General features: G+C 46.2%; 1 long non-coding RNA gene across 3 annotated transcripts in view; it reads right to left on the bottom strand.

Annotated features, from left to right (window-relative positions):
* Nucleotides 1-19967, bottom strand: part of LOC118903822 — a 79272-nt gene that overhangs the window by 1950 nt on the left and 57355 nt on the right. The window contains exons 2-3 of one of the 3 annotated variants that reach the window (XR_005021872.1): nt 4326-4401; nt 839-1257 (exon numbers count right to left, since the gene is read on the bottom strand). This is a non-coding gene — a long non-coding RNA (uncharacterized LOC118903822). Of the gene's footprint in view, nt 1-838; nt 1258-4325; nt 4402-19967 lie in introns of those variants that run through there. The other 2 variants (XR_005021873.1, XR_005021871.1) reach the window with 2 other exon arrangements.

Below are 19967 nucleotides of genomic sequence, written 5' to 3'. Positions count from 1 at the left end.
ATATATATGAATCTGACTGCCTGATCTATCATTTATTACACATAAAATCCCAATTTTGGAAATTCTTACAATTTTAATTAAATATTTTTAATAAAAAACTAATTTTATTAAAACTTTAAAATATAAGTAATGTTTTAGTCAGACGTCCAAACCCTAGCAATTTAACAAAAGGTTCAAACATCTGCTTCCAAAGCGGACTTAGCAAATGTTCGACAATAAAATCGTTTCTCCCCCCTCACTCAAATGTGCAAAGGTTGTACAGAAGTTGCTGGAAATGAACGGAAGGTCTTCTCAGTTTCCACTCAGTCACAAGTGAGCAGAGAGAAGAGCAAGTGCCGCGATGGCAGAGTTAAAACCACAGCTGAGGGTCTAAGGCCTCAGCCAGTCCACAGAGGGGAAAGGGGGGCCCCGGAGGGGAGCAAAGGACCACCAGGGAGCTCTGCCCGCAGACCTGCTCTCTCCCGGGGCTCCTGAGAAACTGCCTGGGTTCACCTGAAATGATAGAAATTAATCTGTATCTGCTGGAAATGAAACTGCTGACAGAAATTTCAGTCACTAGGGCATATGATCATTTATTATCCAGAAACACATTAATACTCGTTAGAAATAAATTTGGAGATCTCCACAGTAAGATTTCTAAAGTGCCATAAGTTTAAAGCAACAGTTTTGTCGAGACACAATTCTTACACCATATAATTCTTTCATTTACAGGGTACAGTTCAACGGCTGTTAGTATTTCACAGAGTTCTGAACTTACCTCCATGACTTTAGGATGGTTCCTACGCCACAGAACCCCTCCTCCCCTCTGCATCCCCCAAACCTCCATCCCAGCCCCAGGTCCCAGCCCTAGGCGACCACCTGCGCTGTCTGCAGATTTGCCCCTTGAGGATATTTCATGTAAATGGCACCAAACCATATGGAGTCTTTAAACTAATTAAAGCCATTTTTTAAAGTCCTAACAAAATTCACCATCAGAAACACTTCTTCAAATCTCTCCTCTTCTCTCTTTTTCAGTAATGCAGGAGACCTCCAAAGCGAGTTCAGCTTCGTCTTTCCGGCCGTGACCCGTGGTTTCGGTCTTATCCTCGGGTTTCTGCCGGCGGCTCTGCTCCCCGCCGCCCCCTGCTGGCGCTGCCCCCGCACGTTCCCAAGTCGCTCCTCGCCCTCCTGGGCCTTAAAATACTGAACAGAGCACAGGACTGTTAACGGGTGTAAAACGTCAGTGTGGTCGCTCGATGTAAGTATCCTATTCTTCTCCTAGAAATTATAAAGCTTTGAGTCAGTCCTAAAACTCTTATCAAAACCTGGTCCAAAAATGTCGCCTTCTTAACACTTTTCATTTTTCACAAGGAAAATGCTGAACCTTAAAGAATTTTATTTCAATCCTAACAAAAACATAAAGTTGGAAAGCTCTTTCTTTACTGTTTAAATGAATACAACTCATGAGAGATAAAGATTTTACTAAAACCATGTGTGAAGACTACTAATAAAAATGGAAGAAAGAAATATAAAAATTCGAAACATGCAGAAATAACAGTACGTTCCTCTAAGGCTTAGAACTGTGTGAAAGTTATTTTTAGTTATTTAACGTATCTATTGCTCTTTGAGTATTTCTCAATTTTTAAGTGGTTTTAAAATGGAAACTTTACTATTTACTGAATATTTTTCCTAACCTTAAGAGTTGGGGGGTTTTTTTGAAATTAAATAGACAGTAAAAGAAAATAAAATTTACAAACCAGTTTCTATGGTCTTCATAATGTAATAGTTTAGTGCTTCAGCTTTGTATACATTAAAATTATTTCTGATTTGTTACTAAAACTCCATAATCCTAGGACTAGTGCTTCAAAATCTATACTTAGCAGTCTCAGTAGGCATTTAGCCATTTTTAAAACATTATCTCCAACCTCACAGAAAGTTTAAGAATTTTTCAGAAGTGAATGTTTGATTTAGCATGTTACTCTGAATTTCTCTCCTGGTTTTAAAACAAAGAAGAAGTAACATCAAAAATTCCTTTGGGGGCAGATGAATGAGTACATTTGTTAGACTTTCAGTTATTTCACTATTATTTGTGTGCCCCAGGTAAGTTTACAGGGAGTACTTTATTCTATTTTACGGAGATTTTAAAACATATCCGTGTACCACCTAAGGCAAAGAAATTTTTAATCAGTTTGTGTGTAAATAAATAAACTTTTGAGTTAAAGGATGCAAATTGGGTTTACCGTACTTTTTTTTAAATAAAATTTTTAATGTATAAATAAGGTATGGATAATAAATTATGTCCTTTGAAAAATACAGAGTTTTTATGTATATGTAAAGTACAATGAAGAGAGGAATTTTGCATTAAGTCTGCATTTAGACAGAAAGCTTTGGCTTCTGAAGGTTGGCAAACATGATGAGGCTCAGGAAACCCATCCCAGTGCTTTGAACACAGGGACGGACCTCAGCATCCGTCAGCGGAGGGAGGAAGGGATGGGGCGCGGTCCCCACCCGTCACCGCACAGGAGGACGTATCATTTCAGGGTTACACGTCCTGTGTGTAAAGGAAAAGCTGGATGTGAAGAACGTGTTCACACTGATTATCTTTACCGTATTTAAAGCATGTTTCTCTACTCACTACTGTTGGTTCCTCTTGAGCATGGCAAAACTCACACATTTTAATATAGAAAATAATGCTGGATGGGCCCCCTTGCCTTCTTTATTATGTATCACTGCCCACAAGACTGATCCAACCCATCGCCTCTTAAATAAAGCAGCCTTCATTTCTCCTGTATTTCAAGCCTACAAAGAATATTAGCTTCCCTCATTTCTTGTGGGTTTTTTAAAACAAATATTTCTGTGCTATTGGGTCCTTTACTTTTACTTTTGTCAAAAAGTCAAAGAGAAACACTTTCTAGGAATTTCTGTTAATTAATTTATTTTACATTTGGTAAGAAGCTAGCTCAGCCCATCCCTCCTACCAAAAGAAAAGAACTAACGATTAGAGGATGCTTTCTTCTCTTGGCCGGTGATGCTAGGTGCTTGCTCTAGTCGTGACGGGCTACCGAGGATGGGGGGCCTGTCTTGCAGGAACTACCTTTCCTTAGAAAACAACCAGTAACGCTTTGCGGTTCCAGCAGGCTTTGATACCCATCGGTGGGTCGGTCTCTGGCCTCAGATATACCGGTGTTTACGCTAGGGAGCAGCCCACATTTCAGTGCAGTGAAACACATGTTCTGCTGAAACCCGACCCTTCCCATCGGCTCCTGAGATGCAGAGGTTGAGGACAAAAAACAAAGACGGCTGGTGACAGAAGCAGCCAAGTTCAGAGCCGTCTCCAAGCACGTTTCTTAAAGCGAGGGAGAAGTTAGAAACCAGAAACCTGGCTGGAGGGTGTGGGTAAAGTGAGTCTCCAGGACACAGACCTGGGTGGGGACACCTGGCCTCTTGTGGCCGCCGCAAAGCCCCCCAGCATAATTCACTGCGGCAGGAAACCCGGTGCCGCCTCCCGGTGACCCGGCCGAGGTCACGGGCACGGCCAGACGTGGCCAGAGGCTCCTGTTCCTGTGCTGGGGTTTCCCGGTTGTAGCTCCTCCATCTCTCACCAGCCTGGATTTGCTCCTGCTTCTGTGTCTTGGGCAGGAATGCATCACTGGACGCGTCCAAGTGGGACATTGAACCAGATGGCGGTGACGGGAGCGTCCCCAGCCTGGGGGCAGAGGCCCAGGGGAAACGGGGAGACTTCCGAGCGACCACAAGCACAGCTCCTTCTATGCGATAGACACTTGCATCTGCTTGTGAACCAGTGGCCTGTGAGAACGTGATGCTCCCTGAAACCCTTCCATGAATATTTTAAATGTGTCTTACATGTACAGGGACACAAAGCCCTAGGTGCCATTATAGCTATGGACCTAGTTTTTAATTTCCCAACATGTGAAAGGATAACGTCAGAGTTTCAGCCTCTTGCGCTTTCCTCTCTCTGCACCAGAGGGCTGGGGCCTGACACGCTCCAGGGCTCCGGGGACGGCGCTAACCCCTCCCCACCCTCAGCAGTAAAGAAACGGGAAGGAGGCAGAAAGGGCTCAGCCTGGGTGTGCGGTTGCTCCCGCTAAACCAACCTTCTCCAGCAGAGTCACGCACCATCTCCCGAGAATGGACGTCAAGGTCACCCTGGGCTACCCCGAGCCCGGCCCGCACTGCCCCCCAACAGAGCGGCCAAGTCAAGGAACAGGGGTGAGGCCACCGTCACAAAAATCACGCGGAAGCATGCAGCGTTAAGGAGGCGCCTGACCACAGCGGCTGCTAATTTGTGGAAAAGTCCAGTTACTGGATTTAAACTTGAAACTTACCATTGCCCCCCGTGACACATTCCAGATCAGGGTGCACAGCACAAACTCATGCTGATCTTGAGCGCATTAGTGCTTCCTACAAATACAATAAAAAGTTACATGGATATATGTATTTATATACGCATATGAAAAACCGATATAATTAATTCCTTTAAACTTTGCTAAAAGTATGAAAACAGTTTATAAATACCATTTTTAAAAGAAAATCATTTTTCCTTTGCAGAATATAACTAGGGTCTAGGGTCTTGAAATACTCTACAGAAAAGTCTGGTGAAAACAATGAATAACATTTCTATTGAAAAATCTAAGTGTATGAATGAAAAGTAAAATATTTTAGTGACTATTACCCACAGAAGTCTTTCAAACTGCATTTTAATTCCTAGATTCTATGATCTAAGAAAATCTCATTTTTCGTGGTAGAGCTTACAAATGAAATACAAAAAACTGAGGTTGGAAAGAGATTGCATTAGTTACATTTAATGCCATTTAAAAAGCTGAGTCAAAATTGAATGTCAGAGAGCAGCGTTTATTGTACACGTGCTGGGGCTCGTTAACGGTGCTGGAAAACTGAAGTGTGAGGTTGGGGGGTCGGGGGAGCCGGTGATCACGGAGGGGCCGGGGACAAAGGCAGGTTTCCAGTGACCAGTGGACCTGACCCTCCACCACGTGGACTCCTGGACCGGGGGCAAGTCTCATGTGAAGGTTTCCTCACAGCCCCATCTCAGCTACGCTGGTCTCGCATCGCAGGGTTTGCCCTTCCTCTCTCCTGGCGGGTGGGGGGCAGAGGTGTGTCTGGGGGGCAGGGAGGGCAGTTCTGCTGGGCTCCTCAGAGCTAGCCAGGGTGGAGGGCGGGCTGTGGCAGAAGGTGGACAGCATCTTGGCTTCTCCTGTTCTTCCCCAGCTTTATGGGGAGGGGGGTGTCTTTATTTGGTAAAAGGCAAAATTTCAGACAGAACTTCAGGCACACGTTCACATGCACCTACAAAAGCAAAACCCAAAGCCAGATACACATAATTTTTGGATGGTCATTATTCTGGATTGCTCCTGTGATTTTTTTCTTAGCTAAGAGATAAACTTGCTGCAGTGCATGAGAAGGGGCAGGTTTTCATATCATTTATTTTCCTCCAAGCAGATAAGAGAGCACATTGAACAAGGTGGCCACCCCTGTCCTTCCCGAGGTGAAGACACCCATCCTCCCCAAGCCGGTCTGGTACCAAGCCTCTGTGCAGAGTTTTGAGGATTCGTCTTATTTTCCCAGAAAGCCTGCCGGCTACACCAGTGTTTGAAGCCCCGCAGGATTTCTGGTCACCTCACGGGAGGCAGTGACTGACCCCAGCAGAGTCACCGGCCCGGGGAGCTGCCGCATCAGCCCCAGGTCCTGTCTCAGCAGCACCATTGGCAACAGTGCCATTCCCACGGGGATAACTGCAGACCCAGAGGAAAATCTCATCTCAGCAGCAGGTGCAGTCAGTAGGACACTTGAGCAGAAAATGCAGAATTAGGAGAAAGCAGTGCCCGTTTGTGGAGAATCAGGCCCAGATTTAGAGTCTAACCTGGGTCTCCTCCTGGCACACACTCACGCATCTTTCCACGGAGGCCCACTTTGTGTTAATATTTGCATAACAGCAACAACAGCTCCTGCTCTGATTTTCATGGTAATCAAGATGCCCTTGTGCCTATTTTACAGATGAGAAGGTACAGAACAAACTCCAGCTCACCCAGCTTGTAACTGTGCCAGTTGTGTCATATTCTGAGCCTGTCTACTGTAACCATGTCACATCACCAGGCGGTAGAATTGGAAGGGGTCCCCAGATTGATCACTGGCATAAACTATTTCCAAATCTATAGCACAGAAACCAAAATTGCAGAGGGTATAGGGAACGCACAGCTGTACCCCCATTGTGGGTGAGTAGGAGGCGTTCTTAAGGAAGGAACTCTCTCTTGAGGCTGTTGTCTGTACAATGCTTATAATCTGCTGAGTAACACACACTTGGAGGCTCCCGTACGGGTAACTGGGCAGGTGAGCACAGCTCTCCTCCCACGAGGACCGGGATTTTAAGGCTACATTAATGGTAGGCAAAGTTGATGAAAAACGCGTGAAGACGACGCACAGGATTCTCTCAGTAGATCTACATAAAAGACCCCTCCATGGGCACAGGGACCTTCTAGAATTAGCAAACAGCACTAACTGTTTTTCTAGCATTGAGTATGCAGCCAACGCTATTTCATCCCCGGGAGCATTTTGAAGGCAGTCCACGACCTCTGGGAAGTTTGGACCTGTTAACCATTTAATCATGCAACACTTACTTGGAAAAAGAAGCCCTTTCTGCTGTTTCATACAGCTTCTCCTTTTAGCACTCAAGCCCCATTAGGTAGTAGGCAGAATAATACATTTCTTCAGTTTCCCCTCCATTCTAAGCCCAGTATAAGAAATATGGTCCAGAAACCTACTGAATGTTAAAATTGCTGGCTGTGGTTCAGATCGATTAGGGAAGAGCTGACTTCACAGGAAGGCGGCCGAGAAGGGGAGGATGGAGTCAGCCTCGCACTGTCACCTTCACGGTGCATCCCAAAGAGCTTGCTCTGCCCCGGCCACAGTGTCTTCACCTGTGAAGTGGGGGAGGCTTAACCCAGGCATAACCCAGGCCTGATTTCCAAATCCCTGACCTCATGAGCAGCATTTCGAGCCCAGGGCTCTGACCGCCTGGGCCTTTGCGGCTCCTGAACAAACCTTCCCGGGGCGAGTGAGCAACAAAGTGGCCTGGATCCAAACTACTTGCCCCCAAAGTCTAAGCACCTCGGGCTTTTACGTCCTCGAGCCCTCACCCGTCCTTTTGGTTGTTACTGTGTTTTTTCCCAATAGCCTGCAAAGTTTAAGTGCAGGAGGCCTGAGTGAGAGCTTCGGATAGCACCGAATTCTGTGGAGCCGCCAGTGGCTCCGTTTGGAGAAGGAAAAGCTCACAGCTGGGGCTCCCTCTGTCCTTTTCTCCTCCAGTTATAACAGGTTAGTAGCAAAGCGACCCAGAGACTCTGCTTTTACCTACATACTTTGTTTATCTTGTACAAAGATTGGACTGAAGCAAATATTTTAACACAGCATTTGTTCATCTTGAAAGGTGAGAACCTGGTTTTTGTTATATTATTTTCAGTATTTATATGTTTTGTTTTTCCAATAGAAAAGGCAGCAAAAGATAATAAACACAAAATATTAAAACAAGAAATTTAAGATTTCCTGAGAGGTTTTTAACTTAGAAAATTTAAAATCAGGTATGTATTTTATTTTTCTATGCCTAAATTTGTTAATAACTTGAATATTTCCTCCCTGGAAAAAAGAAGAAAGAATTCAGAAATCACAAAGTAGTGCTTGCTACTTAATTAATATTTTGGTTTTCTACATCAGCTATAATAGATACAAAATGTCCATAATTCCTCAAATTCTCTATTGCCAATCTCTTCATTGTCAAACCAACTACATCAAGATTAAAATCACATTAAGATAAATACAATTCAGTATATTTATGCTTTTGCATTAATGAGACAATTTCAGGTCATAGGGAAATTGATACTCAGATTATTAATTACTTGCTATAAACATCATATTTACTTCACACAAAATGTATAAAATGCACCCCAATTTTATAAGAAAATATTTTGAAAAAATGTAACTTGTATTGAGAACAATTTTAAAGTTCTGGGAATGCAACCTAATCCATTAACTCTGAAAGGAAAATATCACATCACAACGCTAAAGAAACTGTGTCTCATGGTTAATACGGACATACACTAGGTAACAAAACAGAGCATATTTGCTGGAAAATTGTCTCACACTATCCACGGCCATTGCAAGGGCAAACAGCGTTATTGTATCTAGTGAATATTAGGAACTAAAAAGCCACATTATAAAATAACTTTGATTGACATTTAATGGAACACATGAGCGGCAAATATAGCAAGAAAAATTTATTCAAAAAGGTGGCAAAATAAAACTTTGAATGAGTTCCTAAACAGGTAGTTAGAGTGTATGTAGACAAAATTTTTTAAGTTACAAAGAATACAGAAAAAAATAATTTTGGAGGAAATATGATGTCATGCTGCACACGATTGAAAGCAAATCCAGCCCCACTACTAATACAAATAGGAAGAGGAAATAAAAAAGAACACATTTCAATACAAACTGGTATTTCAGAATCATCATTTGTAAATACGTCATGAGCAGAATAAGCGTGAAAAAAGAGCATCAAAATTTCAATCTTCATCCTCAAAGACTAGAAAACTCTCATCTTCAAAAGCAGAGACCCGCCCTCGAGGAAACCCAGGTGAGCCTCTCGTCATCGCCGGCTCTGGCTGGCTAATGCCACGTGTTTAAGGGATTAGACCACTACCTCTTGATATTCCGCCTTGCATGAAGCCTCAACTCCCACGCTGGTCCCCGGGGCCACTTCCTTCCCCTCCAGGTCACTTCAGAAGTCCAGTCTCGCGCCCACCTGTTCCTCTCCTCCTTCCTGAGTCCTCCAAGTCACACACTGAGTTCCATCTGCAGCTCACAGCTGGCCGTAGCCCGTCCGGAATTACGGCTAAATCAGTGTGTCCTCCAGACACTTGGCACCAAGGAACTCAGCCGGGGCTTTTGAAAGCCGACAGGACTGGCTGCCCACACCTCCCTTTGTCTGCGGACGGCTCCCCGCCATCTTCATTCATCTGCCGTTTTCTTGGACACAAATATAAACTTCACTTGAGATGCTTTCTTCTGGTACAGTGTTTCTTCTTGTAATCGACACATTGGCCATTCATGACATTGACAACATACAGCTCTGTCTTCTCTCTCATGTCCGAAAGTTATAACCCGTTAAAAGAGGAGTCCACCTTTTTTTTTTTTTTTCCTTTTGGGAAGCACAATAAATATCAAAACACTTGGCCATACTTGCTGTCTATAAAAGGCAAAAATTAGCTTTCCTGCTAGCATCCAAATTTATGTAAACCAATATGTAGCTGGCACAGTTTATGCTTGAAATAACTCAGTTTTCCTCGTTAATCTGAACACATAAGAATTGATCCATCTGTATATTGTTACCAGTTGTTGTTAGTACATTTTCATGTCAATGGTTACTAAACTCTGCAATTTTCCTTTATCTAATACTCAAGTTTCTAAAATGTTGTGATTGTGGCCACTGTGGAGATTATTTTGTTTGTTCTTATTATGTTGATAGATCCACTAGCTTCTTGCTTCTCGTTCTGATTTCTAGAATCCTTATTATTTATTCAGGTTTCAGTGGGCAAAATGCCACTCAGAAAACTTTGTTCCTAATTCATTTTACTAAATCATTACTATGGAGTATCTACCTAATATTGTAGCAATGCCTCTGTTAATTTTGAGCCATGGCTTATGATACCAATTAAATAAAAAACTAAAATGAGAAGGGAATAACTAAAATTCTACTTTAAAAAAAAGAAAAGCAGCAATTGGTTTGACATCGCAGTCTTGGCTAAGTTACTGAGGTCACCCCACCACCAGGAGGTCCCAGAGGGGCCTTGTCCTGCATCACCCTTTGCAAAGGCTCGAGACCCCCCTCTCCCCACCCCTGGGACTCAGCGGGCCCCCAGGCGGACAACTGTCAGGCCTCCAGCACCCTGCCTTGGGGACGAAGGTCCCAGCCTTGGAAGGGACACACAACCTGAGGGCCCTGAAACCAAGCTTGGTTAGTGTCATGGCCTCAGCAGTTGAGGGGAGAAGGGAAACAGTTGTGGGAAGAGCGGGTGCACAAAGCCGTGTGTGTGGGGTGACTCCAGGGGCCTGGGTTCTCATGCAGACAGTGTGAGTGGGATGAAGAGCCTGGTGGTCTGAGGCAAACCCGGAGGTAGAATTTGGCCATGGGGGCTGGAGGACCCTGAGTCCCACACCCCTTCACCCCACAGGGTGATACGCGGCCGGAAGAGGAGGGGCTTCAGCTACGGGGTGTAAGGGCTCCGTTCCAAACCCCAAAGCCCCGATCCCTGTGGCCGAGGGAGGGGAGACGGCTGAGGAAGAGAGTGGTCTCGCCCTGCAGCATGCGGAGCTCTTGGGCCTCCCCATGGATGCTGGGGATGGTCAAGAAGCCCACCGCGGCCTGACAGAGAGAATCCAGAATGTTCTGCTGTGTTGGGGGGTGGAGACGATCTCAGATGGCTGCAGGTGCGGTGCGGAGTCTGTGCCTGCCTTTTGCGTCCAAGCTCCACCCAGGGATGGAATCAGCCAGGAGCCACTTGCTGGGACTAAACTGGGGCCAAGAGGTGAAGGTTAGAGCAAAGCCCTTTCTGATCGAGCGTGAGGAGAATCGCTGACAGAGCAGGCAGAATGGATTGTACTGCTAGGTCGTGGGTTTCAACGCTGAAAATATTTGAGCCGAGACTGTAGGGTCAGTGGTAAGAAAAGATGTAGAGAGGATTTGTCCACAGAATAGGAGTTTGGAGAGGACAATTTCTAAGTTTCCTCACAATAATTTTAGAATTCTTCCAGCCTTCTATGAACTTCTATTACTTTTACAGTCTCTTCCTATTTCACGCTGGTTTCAGGTAAGTAAGTTATCAGGCCTCTCCACCTAGAATTCAGGGGGTGGGTGCCATATTTCATTTTCCTTTTGTATCCTCAGAATGTTGAGCACAAAACTGGAACTAAGTATTGACTGGCTGATTGATGGTTTGGTAGGTTTATGTTGTTAGTGGGCTTTCCTAGTATGAAATTACTGTACCCTCTTCTTTCCATAAGGCCACAATTTATAGTACTACAACAATTAGGGCAAAATGTTAGGAAATGGTGAACCTGGTTTTAGGCTTATGGGAGTTGAATCGTACTGTTTCTGCTGCTTTTTTCAAAGTAGAAAAGGTTTAAAGACCTTAAAAGAGCTAGGTGAGTGCTGCGTGTTGGCCGCATTGGCTGCACTCGTCAAGGTGTTTCAAGAAAGAACTGGTCTCAGGAAAGACTGGTACAGAACACAGCAAGCAGATATGAAAGTGGATGGAGAAAGTCCAGAAATGTGGAGCCTTAAGGAAAGGAAAAACCCAGCGATTCCAGATCCAAGCAGGAACAGAGGCAACCAGGAGAGCCTTCCAGAGCAAAAGGCGTAAACCCTGCCCATTTGGTAACATGACTAAGAGCACGTGGAGGTGTGGCCTCCACAGATATTTCGGGGATGAAACTGGCCGGGGGCGGGGCGGGGGTGGGGTGGGAGGAAGCCCAGCAAGAATGAGGGGTGGAGGAGCCAGGGTCCCGAGGGCAGGAAAGCAAAGAAAGTAAGCAACTTTGAGAATTATTCTTGAAATATCCTCTGGGTGTGGCTAGTGGCATATGGAAGTGACCAGAAGCACGTAGGTCAGAGACCTACTAAGTTTTTAACAGCCTTATTGAGATATACTTCCCGGACTGTAAGAGTCACCCATTTAGTGTATACAGTTCAGTGGCTTTTAGTGCAGTCGCAGAGGGGCGCAGTCCTCACCACAATTGATTTTGGGCACTTTACTCACCGTAGAAAGAAACCCCGTGCCCACTGGGGGTTACTCCCACTTCCTCCCCTGTCCCCAGCCCTCTCCCAGGCCATCCCTGATCTATTTAACGTCTCTGTAGATTTGCCTGTTCTGGAAGCTTCACATGCGAGGAATCATACAATATGGGGTCTTCTGCGTTTGGCTGCAATCATGTGGCACAACGTTTCCAAGTCTCATCCATGTTGTAACCTTCCTTCCTATGTAGTCTTCCTTTTAAAGGCTGAATAACTTTTCGTTGTACTGCTACACCACATCTTGTTAATCCGTTTATCAGGTCATAGTCATTTGGGTTTTTCCCACTTTTTGCCTTTTTGTGTATAATGCTGCTATGGAGATCCATGTACACAAGCTTTTGTGTACACATGTGTTTTCAGTTTGGGGGGTATATACCTAGGAGTGGAATTGCGGGGTCACGTGGTAACTCAGCTTAGCTTTGAGTAGCTGCCAGATTGTTTTCTAAAGTGGCCATACCGCCTTGCCCTCCCACCAGCACTGTATCAGGTTCCAACATCTCCCGCCCTCTGCAACACCAGCTATTGTTCACCTTTTCAACATGGCTGTCCGAGCGGCTGTGGAGTGATTTCTCATTGTGCTTTTGACTTGCATTTGATGAGTATGCTGAGTATCTTTTCCTGTAAACCTTCTTTGCATCTCTTCTTTGAAAAAACGTCTATTCAAATCCTTTGCCCATTTTTAAAGTGGGTTGCCTTTCTATTGTTGAATTGTAAGAGTTCTTTATATATTATGGACATTAAACCCTTATCATATTGTGATTTACAAATATTTCTTCCATTCCGTGGTTTGTCTCTACACTTTCACGATAATGTCCTTTGAAACACAAAAGTTTTTAACTTTGGTCAAGTCCAATCTATCTGTTTATTTCTTTTGTTGCTAGTGCTTTTGGTGTCATATCTGAGAAAACAATGCCAGCCTATGAGGCTATCCCACTCTAAACACCTCTAGCAACTTTTAATAGCCATAAAGGGCTAGGTCTAGCCACATAAGAATTGTTGAGTTGTGTTTTAAAAAATCAGAGATACAACACAAAAATTATTCTGAAAAGAGTGAAGTACTGAATCTGCAGATGAAAACAGCATATCTTTGTTCAGAAAAAAAAATAGAGGTCAGTCACTGAGACACATCCTGGTTAGGTTATTGAATTTCTGTCAAATTGCAAGGATCATGAACATTTTTTCCCAACATACAAGCAGAAAAAGGAAGTCGTCTACCAAGGGGAAAATTCCTTTTAGGCTTAGTTTTCCAACAAGCAATGCCAAAGACCAAGGGAAAAAAGTCCACAAAACTGAGTAGGAAAGGAAGTGTGACTGCGGACTAGTACACGCAGTCAGCCAGCTTGTGACTGGAGTTTAAAAAATAGTCTCTGAGTGTCACCCATGTCACCAGAAAACCATCCAAAAGTCTGCGATTATTTACATGTTAGTCTATCCTGTTACGGATGTCCAGTTGCTCTGCATGTTTCCCAGTACGGACTGTGAATCCCTGGAGGGCAAGAATGTCTCTCTTTTGCTCTTCGTAGACCTGGCTCACAGGAGGCACTCCACCCTGTGTGGAGTGGTTGTAAGTATATGTGTCCTGTGACAGCTCTGCACCAGCCTCTCCCCGTCTGACTCTTGGAGTTGACGTTAGTGCAGGTCAGAACCCCCAGAGGGCTCGGGGACACTGATTCCACAGGTCTGGGCGGGACGGCACCTCTGCAGTCCCAGGGGCTACTGCTGGTGGTCCAGGGCCACACTCGGAGGGACACTGCTCCACGCGGCGGTCCCAGCTCTGCCTGCACCTGGACGTCACCTGGGGACACTACCGCTGGTGCCTGGGGCTCCCCGAGACGTAACGATTCGATCCATCGGGGAGAGGGCTGAGCACTCAAATGACTCCCTCGGGCACCCCGTGCCTGAGCTGGCCCTCCTGTCACACCTCCTACGTATGGGCGCAGGACACAGGTATCTTTATGGGAATAACGACAGGTGAAGGCAGAGACTTCGGCAGGTGTGTGGGTCACTTTCCTCCCCAGCATCTCTCATAGTGACAATAACGAGCGACCAAAATGTTGTTTGAATAAAGGAAGGAATGAAAGGAAGAGTTGGGACAAGTCACAAAGAGGAATTAAAGTGCAGTCCTTGGTGGGAGCCCCCCTCCCTCGCACCCTCCCATCAAGCCCAGCTTTGCGTGGGCGACGGCATCTCCCTCCCCCAGAAGTACCGACCTGCTCCACATTACCTTCATCTGTGTCACCTTGTCTCCTAGACATCTCAGAGTTTGGACCCGGGGTTTGGGATGCTCTGTAATGGCCACGGCTCCCCTGGGCAGGAGGGTGGGAATTAGGACCAGAGATCCTGTCCCATGGCGGGGGCAGGGGGGGACTTGGAGGTCGCATCGGATTTTTTTCCTAAATTTGTCATCATTGCAAACAATGCACATGCCTATTTCTTGAATAACTGAACTCCTTTATGTAAAGCCTGTCGAATGGAGTTGACAGAAGTCACTCCTGTCCAGCTCAGCAAGGGCCTCCTTCTTGCAGGTTCCGGGCTTCGCCTGACCCCGCTTCTCAGCAGCCTCGGGCCAGCGCCTCCAGCGTGCTCTGTCTCCGGGTGGGGCCACCTCTGCGCCGCCTTCCACCTTCCCGGCTGCTGCCTTAGGCACCTGTGCCAGTTCCGCCTCTCGGTTCCACCTCCGAGGGCTGGAAGGTCCCGGGATCTTTCCTGAAGCTGCTCCTCGCCAGTGATCTTACCCAGAGCTCTTGGGCGGACCTGGGGGAGGGCAGGGGAGGGAGAGAGGATGGGCAGTTCTCCCCATTACGTGGTGCGTATGTGTAACACACAGCAGAGAATTCATAGCTAACAATCCTCGCTGTTGTAAAGACAACTTCTGAATCACCAACAACTTTATTTATTCAAAATACATGGAAACAAGGACGATTTCTCATTCAGAGTCTCCCAGAATTTCACGACGGATTCAGCTGGAAACAGGACAAGTCCATCATTCCTCAGAACTTCCATTTCACTCGGGGAAGCCTGCTCTAGGGGCTGCCCTCTTTTTGGTCTTAACATCTCCAGCTAATCAAAAGCCCGACTGGGTTAGGATGAAAGAACCCTGTCCCACTGCATTCCCACATTCTTCCTTCTTCTTTCAGTGTCTTCCAAGATCTACTTTGAACTGGAGTGTTGTATACTGTTCAGGGGCCCTTTGACCTGTTCCCATTAAATCAAAAGGAAACTGGGTCTCAGCCTTCACCCAACAGCCAGCCCACTGAAGTCCGTGTCCAGCACCCCTACCAAGGAGGTGGTGATTTCCAGGAGTTTCCTTGCCAGTCTGTCTACACAGCTGACTGCTAATCCAGTCCAGATTAGTGGGTAATTCTGGAATTAGACTCTTTGAGGGAAAGTGTGTAAAGGATGGAAGTTTACAGGGAATTTTACCGACCTTGGAAGACAACACAGAAGTTCCCAGCGGGCGGGAGAGGAAAGGAGAGGAACTAGCGCGGCCCCAGACCCCTGCACGCCCCTCCCTGTGTGGGCAGCCCACGTGGCACCTTGACTTTTCCAAATATTGGGAGAAAAAGCAGCCAAGGTTTTATGTGAGAACAAAAGCCCTGAAGCACTCCAATTTCCGGTGGTTAAACAAAAGAGGACACACACCAAGAAAAGCCAGTTCAAATGTGTGTGAAAAGCTGGACAAAAGAGAATCAGCATTTAAACGGAAAAAAAAAAAAAAGGAAAAAGAGAAATGATCTCATTATTTGGATGTGGCATAACTTCCTGGTAGGTGTGTTTTCATAAATTCCTTGGGCATCCAGGGATGGGATGATGTTATAAGACCCACATCCCTCAGAAAGAGAACGGACCTGGCCCTGCATCTTCTCCAAGGGATATTCATCCCGGAGCACAATTCGCACACAGATGAAGCTGCTCTCACCACAAGCACGGATGCTGTGGGCCCGAGTTCAGCATCGGTGGGCCTGGAGCCCAGAGACACCCAGATTTCTCGGCGGGCACACAGCCCCCCGGGAACAAGGGCTGCAGCAGAGCAGGGCAAGTATTCCGTAAAACTGCCCATCAAAGAAGTCAGTCAGAGTGGAGTCAGGGAAAAGCTGCAAATTGATTCCAGACCCTGCTTCTCTTAGGCCATCCTGGAGAGAGTGGCTGAATTTATTGAAACCTTCCCGCCAGGGTGACTCCTCCAATCACTGCGCCCTGGTCTCCTGGGAACAGGGTGGGGGCCCTGGGACCTCACCTGAGCCCCAGGGGCACCGGCGGGGCAGGTGAGACGCAGGGTGCAACCTGAGGGCCGCAATGGCCAGCCACCTCCTTCGTGTCCTGGAAATCCCTCCCCGGGCACGTTTTATTGGGCATCTGGATATAATCCTCTCCCGGAAATCTTAAATTGACCACGTTTAGTCACATCTGAGGAATCACGCTGAACAAAGAGAGGTGCGTGAATACTGGAGAACGACAAAAGCGCCAACTTTGTGTAAGAAAGAACTAGACGCATCTCAGGTTCTCAACTGGCATATGAGACTCAGATACAGAAGAACTCTAATGGAATAGTCAGTTTATTGATAGCCTGATTGCACTTGAAAAGGAATAAACAACGCATCCAACCATGTGAAGCGACTGAAGATTTGGTGGCGAAGGAAGTGTTATTACACGTGTCTGTAACTGAGGGACTCCCGTGACCCACGGGTGTGGACCCTCAGGTGACAGTGGCCTGGAGGAGAGCCTCGTAAGGCCAGGCATGTGCAGACGGCTGACGTGCCAGGTGACAGAATCTACACCAAAACGATCTTCAGGCCTTGAGCGAGGAGCCAAAAACAAACAGATACAATTTATTAGAGATAAAAGTTGAAAAAATATAAAATTCTGATTTCAGAGTCTCACAAATAGTTACACAGTTCCGGTGCAGATAGCAACCAGCCTGGGAGAAAGGCTTGAGGATGAGTTACAATTGCTTCAAAGAGATAAACAGAGGCAGCCGCGGCTAGAAACACAGAGTCCCCGTCACGGGTCCCTAGAAGCCCTGGCCGCTCGGCGCACGTGTCACACGGGCTGTCCCGGGCCCCGCATGCCACCCTGCCCCACGCCTCCTGCTTCCCCTCCTCCTTCCCCGCTGCCCAGACGCTGGCCACACCGACAAGCACTGCTTCCCCGTTAACGAGGTCTCTCCCACATTCCAGCTTTAAAAACATGACAACCTACTCATTTCAAGGCCAAGTTCAAATCCCGCCTTCCCTGCCTGGCTCTCCTCTTCTCGCAAGGAGGTGAACCTGCTGCCTCTGGCCATGAACCCCGCGGCTCGGGGTCCTGGTGACTCTCAGCTGCGTCATCAGAGAGGGCCTTGTCTGAGACCCTTTATTACACTTTATGGCTTCTGAACAACTCTGTAGGCAGCTGAGGCTATAACTGTATTTTTACATAGAGTTTGCATTTGTCATATAAGCCTATTCCTATTATGGGGAAGGAGGGAGGGAAGGAGGACCCAGTGGCCAGAATGGGTCCCCCAACTCCGCAACTCCCAGGAGGAGGGGTTCCAGACAGTCGGTCCCATGTCACACAGTCCATGATGCTGGCGTCAGTTATGAGATTATAAAGCTCTGCATCAACATGACAGTGAATCCCACCCGCCTGGAGAGAGTCAGGCTTGTGCTTGTCGACGGACAGTTCTCAGTCTGCACGGATGTGCCCCTTAAAATACCGAGCACCACTGTGGTCGTGGCCCCTCCACCTGTGCGTGAGGTGGGTCTCGGACACGCTGGCAAGGAGAACCTCAATCCACAGGGCAGGAAAACTAGGTGCAGAGAAAAACGTGTCTCTAAGCCCAGCAGTAATTTACTAAAAGGTCAGGGGGATATATAAGCATTTTCCCCCTGAGGCATATGTAGACAAAACTAGAGAAAAATGCAAGTATAAAATATATTACATTTCAAGCCAGTAAGCGATGGTTCAAAAAGATTTAAAGAGGTGCGGCTGCACAAGTAAGCTTGGGAGCGAGGCTGCCCAGCTCTGCCCCGAAGCCGGGGAGGACTCGGGAAGGGTCAAGTCCACGAGCAGGGTTTAGATTAACAAACCCAGTTTGTTTTGGAAGCAAATTTCTTCCAGAATGTCTTAACGGGTTATTACTATTCTACTGATTTTCTCTAATCCCTACTTTTTGCTGGGACTTCAAATTTGCCAACCGTGGCAGTTTTCGGGTCTGTGGTTGATGACCATGAACCCAGCGGGCGTAGCCCCACTCAGTCTGGCTCCCTGGGATGGGGTTTACACACAAAGACAAACTTTTATCCGAAGGGGCTCCTGGACATGGGTCTAGCCTGAGCCACCGTCGCTGTGCAGAGAGCACGGCAGAGCTTCTCCCATAATCCTTGAACTTGGACGTAAATACATCAAAGGTTGGATGAGATCTTGATAAGCTGTGGGAACAAAACTGGGATTTGTTTACGACACCACCCAACCCAGGGATCTGAGGGGTCACCTGACCCAGGCTGACGGTGAAATGTACCCCAGTCTGCAAACAAGATGGTTTTGCTCAGTGAAGGGCATTGGCCTGTGAACACTGCATCAGTTTAAAAAAGTCTCATCTCACCCCCCTGCAGGCCCCACCCATGAAGTCCTTGTAAAGGTTTACAGAGCATTTGGAGCTCTATTGCAAAGACAGATTGTTGATGGAGAATGTCAGGCATTCTTCCCTACTTCCTACTTCGAATTTATTATTTTCTCCTTTTAAAATATTTTTTGCAGAGTGTAAAGTTTGGGTCAAGCCAAAACCTCAATCTTTATATTTTATTTCTGAACATATTATGAGTAGACAGTTGAAAATAAATGTCGAAGCACTTGGTCTCTTTTAACCAAACCAATAACAAAGAATTTAAAATAAACTTTCCGAGACGCTTATCAATTACACGATGTACAAAAATTCCACAAACACATGAAAATCTTACTTTTAAACATGTTATTTACATTATAAAAAAAAAATCTTCAATATGTTTTTTTTCAACCTCCAGACAGCTTTTCAGATAAAGTACCTCTAAATTTAAAGCAATGATCCTATTGCTAATCTGAAACAAAACTGCAATAAGTACACTCCAAATATTCTGGAAACATGGGGAAAATAGTATATTTATTGTATTTTTTCAGGCTAAAGATCAGACTTCTTGTTTTAAATTGAGTTACTTTACCTAAAAAGGTGTCTGGAGGTTGAGGGGAAACGTATTAAGTATATCCTTTGAAAATGTAACTAATAAACTATTTGAAATAAGTTTATTCTCTGTTGCCAGACTTTTCGGACAGGCTGGATATTATTTTGGCTCAAATAGCAGAGCATTTTACATACTAATGAAGTACATATGGGTCGCAAAATTACTGCCCAATAAAAGTTAAAGACATGAACGTACGTATTGATCTACAGAAAGAGGCTGATTAGGCAAGGGACAGCGCACAGAGTCTCTCTGAACCCTCAGCAGAGAAAAGAAGCTGAACAAAAGCTGGGATGTACACCCCCCCCCCCCCAGGAACAGAGGTTCTAGCAAGCACGCATTTCCTGAAGGCCTGGGTTGCTCAGCGATCCATCACGCAGGCCCTGACGGTTCACCAAGCCTGTGGTCCATCATGGGCTGACTTATTCCACACATTTCCTGAGTCTCTACCCTGTGCCAGTATCACAACCCCTGGGAAGCTCTTTCTGGGGTTTAGGCGCAAAGTTCCCAAAGGCACAAGACTTGACACAAGGTAGCTCAGCTCACAGCACTGAGGCCCCCGCTCTGAGCACCCCAGGGACGTGTGCCCACGTGGGGCACCCGAAGGAAGAGGCTTAGTTCCCAAGTCTTCAGAGGGTGCCTTCCAGGGTACCCCACTGCTCACTGCCTGGGACCATCCCTAGGATGCAGGCAGATGATGCTATTTTGATGCCTCTGGCCAAGAGGCGAGCCCTCAGCACAGCCGCCCGCTCTTAAATTCCAATCTCACGTTAGCATAAGCATCACAAAGCCGCTGAGAGTAAAGGCACGTTCGATTTTCATCTCTGAGGTGCTGTATTACACAAATCTGGGCTATTGTATTTGAGTAGATTGTAAGTGGGCAATATTACAGTTTGTTAATTGCCAAACGTCAGCTT

Source organism: Balaenoptera musculus, chromosome 11 (genome assembly GCF_009873245.2).
Source record: "Balaenoptera musculus isolate JJ_BM4_2016_0621 chromosome 11, mBalMus1.pri.v3, whole genome shotgun sequence".
In the NCBI taxonomy this organism is placed as follows: domain Eukaryota; kingdom Metazoa; phylum Chordata; class Mammalia; order Artiodactyla; family Balaenopteridae; genus Balaenoptera; species Balaenoptera musculus.
The sequence above is the reverse complement of the archived record's forward strand: the minus strand, read 5'-3'. Positions and strand labels throughout refer to the sequence as shown.